Here is a 7,333-nt window from a genome sequence, read left to right as displayed (position 1 = left end):
AATTAATTCCTATTGCTTGATTTTGTTTGAAATGAATTTTGTTTGTGTGAACTTGTTTTTCTTTTTCTGTGACATTGCTTGATTAGATAGTTCTTCAGACTTTAGATAGTTTTTCTGTGACATTGCTTTGTTCATTCAATATTGAGCATGTCAAACAGGTTCTATTGGCTTTTATGACTAAGAAAACTATATTTGATGTTCTTACTTGAAATTCTTCTTTGTTTTGGTGTTTTGACTATATATGAAGGCTGGAAGGGAGAAGGTGCGAGATAGAGAAGAACCTGCAGAGAAAGTGTAGACTCAGAAGGGGTTTACTCAAGCATCGTTCGTTTAGTTTTGAAAGGCAGGTCTGAATCTGTGACTTATTTGTAGCTTATAGCTCAAGTACTTATCAAAATAAGCACTTATGAGTAAGCTCACATAAACCATTTTTATAACGAAAGATAACATAAATTCAAATTATTTTTATATATGATATAAGTTGTTTTCTTAATAAGTTCAAAAAGTGTATGAAAAATGTTACAAGCTGTATTGATATAGGTTTCCAAATAGTCACATAACTACTTGCACTGTAAAAAAGCTTTTGGAGGCTATAGAAGAATACTGTATAAGATGGATTTTATTGAAATGCATTCTGAATTGCTAGTAAGGGAATGTGACATTTATAAATGATAACTGATAGACCATGATTGTTTCTGGCACAACATGACTTAAAAGAATAACAGTGCAAGTTCTTGTGTATAGGAGGCCAGGTCAGAGCCGAATTACAACTTCTAGAAAGGAGACGGATACATGTAAAATATTTTCAGGAGTTTCAGATGGTCAGTATTTCTTCCTACTACTATTAATTGGGAAGTTACAAGTTTATCGACAAAAGGTCTTAAAATATAATTTATTAATTGCAGGTGTTACTACAGGAACTCCAATCCACGTATTTGTGCCTAATACTGATCAAAGAGGAAACGTGAGTATAGTTTCATGTTCATAGATATTCAATAAAGATAAGCAACCACGACCTTGATTTATGGGGCTGTTAAAACTTTGTACTTTTGGTAACTTTTTTCAGGACTATAGCGAGATGTCATTAGCTTATAGGCCTTCCCATGCAGATGCAACCTATGACATGAAGTATGGTGTGAGATCAGTTCAGGTATTGACCTTTACATTGTAATAAGAGGCATTTTCATTGGATGGGATTTGTATTAAGCTCATCCGTCTTAACTCCTATATTTAGGGTGGTGGTAGATCTTCTGCAAGAGAAACCATTGGAAGGGTTGCTTCTGGTGCTGTTGCTAAGAAAATCCTTAAAAAGTTTGCTGGAACTGAGGTGTGTTACTTGTCTCACAAGTTTAGCTAATATTTCTTCAATTTTTTAATATACTAAGAATATTTATCATATTTGGAGTGTGTCAGGCTTTTTTGACCGTCCAATAGAAAATTGGTATTGGGAAATCCCTTGATTAAAGAACAATATAAAACTTTAAGGGTATGCAACCTCCTTGCCCAAAGACTCATATTTCCTATCAACTGACATCTTGCCGCTCCCTCTCAACCTATCTCTTATTTATGGGCAAAATACCTCAATTGTTACAGTTATCTCTGTCCAACCAAACCAACTAACTACTTGATAAATCCTCTATCGGAATGTCCTAACAAACACCTCACCCACCTAATGAAAATCATTCCCCTTGTCCTCAAGTTGAACAACTTGTAGTTGCTGAATTCATTATTCCACCAAGGTCCCTAATATTAGAAACACGGTGTATAAGATACATATGAAAAATTAGGATTTTTTTTCGCCGTCTGTGTAATATACAGGTTATTATACCTACCGTCATAAAAATTCCTAAGGTTGCAAAGCAAGACAAGAAGAAGAAGCCACGCGGTCGTGCTCACAAGCGTATGCAATACAATCGCCGATTCGTCACCGCTGGTAATTTTTTTTAACTTTTGATTTGAATATTTTTGCGTTAAACTTAGATGATCGTGAATATCTTATTTTCGTATTGAATTTTTATGACGGTAGGGTTTTGATTTTGTGTTTTATTTTTTTTGTGTGCTTGTAGTTGTGGGATTCGGAAAGAAGCGTGGACCTAACTCATCAGAGAAGTGAGGATGATGCATCATAGTGGAAGGTTTTTTGATTAGCTTGCAGAATGTACTTTTTATTTTTATTGAAGACAGAGTTTTGATTGAGGAACTATTGAATTTCTGACTGTTTAAATGAAAGAGATCTTTTTGTTCTAGTTGATATCGAAATTGTGCAAAGTTTATTGTTTGTTGTGATTGACTGTTTTTTAATTTGAAATTGGTTATGCTTTAAAGCTTAACTAATGAACTCTTTTAAACACTCTTTTTCTACTAAGTAGAGTTTGTCCTTTATAGGCATTGAAGTGTTTCAGTTAGCTTAGAATGCTTCAACCAGAGACATCTAACCTAAGAGTTACCATTCACCCGAATATGTGAAAATGTCTTATTGATATGCGGTCTTTGTGGCTGCCAAGTCCTTATCCTTCTTTTGTAATGTGTCCTATTTTTAATAGCTATGTTTGGGCGATTAGTAATACCATTCAAATGGAAACATAGCCTTCCACTGCACCTAGTTAGTAGTTTGTGTGCATTATAAGTATATTAGTAATACGATTTAAATGGCAACAAAGCCTTCCACTGCACATAGTTAGTACTTTGTGTTCATTATACCTGCATTGTTAGAAATTGTTAAGTAATTAATATCTTATGTTTTGAGAGAGTTGTTACTATAGCTTGGTTGTCATTCCTAAACTTCATGCCTTCATCTCAAACTAACTCATCTGTACTAGCATTGCAATGGCTGTATCATTTATGGACTCTAGGAGTTCATAGCATATGTATATTTCTTCATTAAAATATATTGTATGTGCTAAATACTTCCGCTGATTTCAATTTGGGAACATCTACTTCAATGAAGTCTTAGAAGGTAGAACTAGATCAAGAATTATAGATTTAAAAGTTGCTTTGTTTCCGTCCCTATAAAATACTTTTTTGGGTTTGTTTTAGTCCCTGTAATATTTATTTTATGCTAAAGTTGTGATTGTAGATATATTCCAGAGACTCACCAAAAAATAGGGACTCATAAAAAAAGTGAGTATATTCCAGAGACTCACCAAAAAATAGTTAGTGTAGGTACCAAAACAAAATAACAAGGTCCGAAATGTAATATGGGCATCCTCCTAACCATATTGATCTTATGTGATATGATGTAGATATATGTGGGCCTTTAAGATGCTTTATTTGCCAATTCCTTCAGAAGTATCCTTAGCTAATTCTTGGATTTTCAGATTCTTGCCTATGTCTCTCAAGTTCACAAGATTATTCTTCTTGAGGACTTAATTGATAACGATGCACTGACACTTGATCAGGTATAAATATAATTGTTATTTTCATATTTATATATGCTAGAATGTACCTTTTATAAAATTATTTGCATTAGATTTTGTGCTGTCATGTATTATAAACACCAAGCTGCTATTGATTGATCTTTTACTTGAGCAAGTAACTAAGATATATGGTCTCTGCACACTGTAGTATTAGATTGTGATACAGATTCTCATTCATTCATTCAAAAACCTGATGAATGATGCAGATATAGATGGCATCTTAATTAGGACTTGTGTGGTTGATTGTATGTATTGTTTAAGGATTTGGCATTGGAATTTGGCCTGTTCATTTTAGAGGGAAAGTGTGATTAGTTATTTACGATTATCTGTTAATACGAAAAATGTGAAGATATGTTGCTTTTGTTGCTGAAAGTTTTTGTCTATAAAATTGGTCATTGTGAAGTTGTTCACTTGCTAAAAGTTTACTCTATTGAAATTATGGATTTACTAATAGATTAATTTCTTTAGAATTTAGATAGACTGTGACTTTTAGGGACAAAGCATCCTAAGTAGCACTTTCATGGAACTAAATTCTATTTATATTCCAAGATAATTGACGGATGAGGGCAATGATAATTGATAAAATACATGTGCATGTATAATGAACTATTAGGTTGTTGAAATTTAGTGTTATGTTTATTTCTTGAAGTCCTCGTTCAAATTTCTGATATAGATTAAAGCTTCATAATGAATACAAATTAGAAACCATGTGCATGTATAATGAACCATTTTTTTTCAAGTGCTGGAAGAACTGTAGCTTGAAGAAATGTGAATGTTACTACCCACACATTTATCAAATAAGACTTTCTTTTAGGAAGTGACTCACAAGACTAACTTTTCTAATATCGCTTTTTGATCTAGAAAACTCAACAGCATTTCCAATCATAAGCACAATCTATTCTCGGTTCTAATATCGTTGTTGTTTATTGCCTTTTTGAAATTGAATTTTCAGATTTGTTTTGAACAGATTTTGCAAATTGTGTGTAATCTGTTATATTTATGAGTTAGTATAATTAATTGTCATTTACTTATACTAACTTGTCACAAACTTACATTGTTGTAGGTTAGCAGTGAAGATGCACTTAACATGGCTAGGACATTGGCCGTAAAAGGACTCATGGTAATCTTGAAATGTCAATTTCCTACACTTAAAACAAAAAATGCTGGAGAAAACTTCAATCTTTATACATTGGATACATGATACTTAAATAAATTGCAACAAACTGTTTGCGAATTGCAATTGGAAGTTTGATAGTTTAACTTTTTTTCTAGGTTGGCATATTGTCCGGAGCTAACACGGTTGCAGCACTTAGATTGGCTAGTCTTCCTGAGAACAAATGAAAACTTATTGTGGTAAGAACAATTATCCTTAAAACAGCGTGAAACTTCATTATGCGGGGTCTAATTAGAGATACTATTAAAATATTGTAAAATTTCTGATGACTTGAATTTCAGACTGTTCATCCAAGTTTCGGGGAACGATACTTGTCATCTGTCTTGTACCAAGACCTTAGGACAGAAGCTGAAAACATGCAGCCCGTGTCCGTCGTTTAATTCTTTCCATGAGTTCCGATTCAACTAGAAACTATAATTTGAGTTTGAAGATAAGATTATACCCGAGAAAGTAGTTTCAATTGGATACATTTGTAAGTGTGGTATTCTATTAATCAGACATGTTGTTTAACATATGGCTAATGTGCCATGAACAATAGCGTTTAGTGCCCCTAGCTGGCTCAAACAATGAATCATGGTGCCATGGTATAGACGGTCTTGCTTCTCGTTCGGCTGCATACTACCAGCAAGGTGCCAGTTTCGCCAAATGGTAAGTGTATGCTTTGTCATGTCCTTTGTATATTATTTTGGTATGTGTTTCTATCCTTTGTATAATGTCCAATAGTTCTTGGTAGTAATGAGGAGAAAACTATACGGAGAGGTCTACATTAATTGATAACTATATCCCATGATTGTTATTTGAATTATGACGCATGAAACTTGTTTATTTGTGATGAAGATGGGATCTTGTTGCTTGAAGTTAATAGGATGCTAAGAGCAGGAGAGTATTTTGTTTGGGCTGCCCAACCGGTTTAAAAGCACGAAGAAGCTTTAGAAGAACACTGGGAAGATATAGTTGAAACAAGTTTCCATTTAGATTGAATTTATTGAAGCTTTTTAGCTATATTTTTATTGAATTTATGTATTCTTCAGTTATGTACTTTTCTTGAACTGGCCTGAACAGTCAATAAGTTATTGGAGAAGAAGGATCCAAGTGCATCTAAGATTACCATTCAGCACTCAAGAAGAAATGACATGTGCAGGATGATTCAACAAAAAGCCTAGTTTCTAAGGCTCTTGTCTCCCATCCAATTCTCCATACATGGACGACGCCTTTGCTAGATCTATTCCGGAGGTAAATTCCCATTGTTTATATAACTTTTCACTAGTTCTCAATCCATCAAATCTTATTGTAACTTCAGAAAAGAATCTAGATGCAAATATTTGTTGATTGTTCTTGAGTTCTTTATACAACTTACTAATATATATCTAATTAGTCGATAAAAAAATCAAAGTAATTACTATAGTTGAAATATTTAATATGTTAGTGAAAACAGTCTTACATGATTGTTCTTGTTTTTTTTTACAGTTATGTTTGATTGATGTGCATGTAAATCTGAAAGATTTGATCATATAGACGCTTAAAGAGGCTTTTGAGGTCTTTTGCAACAAAGGTGTTGCTGGAAACTCTAGTGCAGAACTTCTTGCCACTTTTTGTGATAACATTCTCAACAAAGGATGCTTTCATTATTTTATGGACTTTGGCAGTACATGTTCAACAAGTTAAAGCTTCATGTACTCATTTTAGGGATTGAAAAGGCTGGCAAAACGGTAAAACATTTTTTAACCTCGTAGTTTTTAAGAAATTAGAGGTTTGTTGTTTGGCTCTGAATTACTATATAATGAATAATTTTGTAGACTTTGCTTGAGAAGATGAAGTCGGTGTAAACGAATGTAGAAGGTCTTCCTCCTGATCGAATTGTGGAAAGTAATTGCTTCTCCAGGGCGTGGTATTTTGGCCATGGATGAATCCAATGCTACATGTGGAAAGCGGTTGAATTCAATTGGACTAGAGAACACCGAAGCTAACCGTCAAGCATGGCGTAAAAGTATATATGAAGAAAGTGTTATGACTTGGTTAAAATATAATTTTTATGTGTATGATTTTATAGTACGTGAAATATTATGAATGCACATGATATTGTATACTTTTTGGTTAATATTAAAAATATTTTGACTTAGTTAAAATATGATTTTATAGTATTTGCAATATTATGACTGAAAATGAAATATAACTAAATGGTGTATATGAAATAGGGTGTAAATAGATTTAAATATAATAGTTCATTCATAAATGACATATTCACACCCGATTTTTATTAAAACAGGGTGTAATTAAGAACATATCTACACCCGATTTTAATTAAAACAGAGTGTAATTAAAACGTAATTACACCCGATTTTTATTAAAACAGGGTGTAATTAAAACGTAATTACGCTCAATTACACCTGATTTTTACTAAAACAGAGTGTAATTAAAAACGTAATTATGCCCAATTACACCCGATTTTTATGAAAACAGGGTGTAATTAAAAATGTAATTATACCCAATTACACCCGATTTTTATTAAAACAAGGTGTAATTAAAAACGTAATTACGTCCAATTACACCCGATTTTTATTAAAACAGGGTGTAATTAAAAACGTAATTACACCCGATTTTTGTTAAAATAGGGTGTAATTAAAAACGTAATTACGCCAAATTACACCCGATTTTTGTTAAAATAGGGTATAACGTAGAACATATTTACACCCGATATTCTTAAAATAGGGAGTAATTACGAACGTATTTACACCCGTTTTAA

At 32.8% G+C, this 7,333-nt stretch overlaps 1 long non-coding RNA gene and 1 pseudogene across 1 annotated transcript; both read left to right on the top strand.

Moving 5' to 3' along the window:
• The first annotated feature begins 241 nt into the window (after window positions 1-241).
• On the top strand, window positions 242-5,343 carry LOC131659470 (chorismate synthase, chloroplastic-like; annotated as a pseudogene).
• Window positions 5,344-5,360: 17 nt separating this feature from the next.
• On the top strand, window positions 5,361-6,587 carry LOC131656969 (uncharacterized). Its single transcript, XR_009300403.1, has 3 exons — window positions 5,361-5,823; window positions 6,058-6,299; window positions 6,387-6,587. It is a non-coding gene; the product is annotated as an uncharacterized LOC131656969 (long non-coding RNA).
• The last annotated feature ends 746 nt before the right edge of the window (window positions 6,588-7,333 follow it).

The sequence above is a fragment of the Vicia villosa genome, linkage group LG3 (genome assembly GCF_029867415.1).
Source record: "Vicia villosa cultivar HV-30 ecotype Madison, WI linkage group LG3, Vvil1.0, whole genome shotgun sequence".
Taxonomy (NCBI): domain Eukaryota; kingdom Viridiplantae; phylum Streptophyta; class Magnoliopsida; order Fabales; family Fabaceae; genus Vicia; species Vicia villosa.
The sequence above is the reverse complement of the archived record's forward strand: the minus strand, read 5'-3'. Positions and strand labels throughout refer to the sequence as shown.